The sequence below is a fragment of the Myotis brandtii genome, unplaced genomic scaffold (assembly GCF_000412655.1).
Source record: "Myotis brandtii unplaced genomic scaffold, ASM41265v1 scaffold154, whole genome shotgun sequence".
Classification (NCBI taxonomy): domain Eukaryota; kingdom Metazoa; phylum Chordata; class Mammalia; order Chiroptera; family Vespertilionidae; genus Myotis; species Myotis brandtii.
Window position 1 is genome coordinate 8465795 of NW_005355584.1, and position 1526 is coordinate 8467320.

Here is a 1526-nt window from a genome sequence, read left to right on the forward strand (position 1 = left end):
TCAGGGGCTGTGAGGTCAGAGGCTGCACTGGGGTCAGAGGCTGCACTGGGACAGGAGGCTGCCCTGGGGCTGGAGGCTGCCCTGGGGAAGGGGCTGCACGTGACAGTATAATTTGAACTCTGGGAATTCACGCAGTGGGTTGCATTCGTATCTACTTAAAGTCCCATCATAGTTTCTGAATAACACAGTTGGATTTGGGAGGCACTGTACTCAGGGGGCTGGGTCCCCAAACGTTTCCATTACAAAGGGAGAGAACACCTGTCTTTAGGCCCCTCAGGGCCACCACTGGTTAGAGAGGATGGGCCCAAACCCAGACTCAGGATGGAATTACTGGGGTTGCCCTTGAGGAGGGATGGGGCTGCTCAGAGAACAGGCAGGACACCGGCTTCCGGTGCTTGGTTCTGGGCTGAGCCCAGATGGGCAGGTGTGACGGCCGTGGCGGCATCCCCACACTGCTCCGCGTGTCCACCTGTAGGCGAGGGAAGGCGGTCAGTGCGCTCAGCGTTTGACAGCGAAAGTGAGAAAATGTGCTCTGCGTGAGGACCCACAGGCCCTGACCTTCTGGACTCCCTGCCAGGCAGGAACATCATGTTGCCCCCCACACCCCAGGGAGTGGCCCCGACAACTGTCTTTTTATCCAAGAGGAAGCCTGGGGGTGGAGGCCAAGCGGGGACCAAATTTGATTTTGCACCAGCATCTTGTCACTGCCCAGGGCTGAGTCACTGTCAGCTCAGCCCACTGGCCGCCTTCGTTCTGTTCACCGATTAAAACATCCAGGCCAGGCCGGTGTTGGCTCAGTGGTTGGGCATCAACCCGGGAACCAAGAGGTTGTTGGTTCAATTCTCAGTCAGGGCACTTGCCCCGGCTGCAGGCTTGATCCCCAGGAGGGGTCATGCAGGGGGCAGCTGATCGAGGATGTTTCTCTCTCGTGGATGATGTTTCTATCTCTCTATCCCTCTCCCTTCCTCTCTCTCTAAAAATCAATAAAAACATATTTTAAAAGAAAATGAAAAACAAACAAAAACAAAAAACAGCCAGTGGTGGCCATTTACAGATGCACCCCGGGGTGACAGGCAGGGTAGAGATTAGCTGTTCACCCAACATCCTGGGCCCAGGCCTGTCGGCTTGCTCTCTGGGGCGAATTCTGAGAGGTGTCAGATGGGTGTGTGGATGGGGTGGCAGTGGCTGAGCCTCGAAGGGGCAGGGGCACATTGACCTCTGATGGTCTGTGTGAGAGGTATGGTGGTGGGGCCCATCTGGGGCCATGAGGACCGGGCCCAGAGCCTGTGCACATGGCACTCACTCTGGGAAGGTGGGGGCCTAGGTGGCAGGTGGGCCTGCAGGAAGCATACCTCCCCCTCCCCCCGCTCTGGCCACAGGACAGAAACTGAGGCGGAGCCACCTCCTCGGAAGGCACCTCCCACCACCATTGCCCTGTGGGGAAAAGGAGCCCAGTGGCCCGACTTGGATTTCTCTGAGCGAGGCCAGGAATGTTCTGGAATGCTGTTTGGCCCACAGACCGCCTT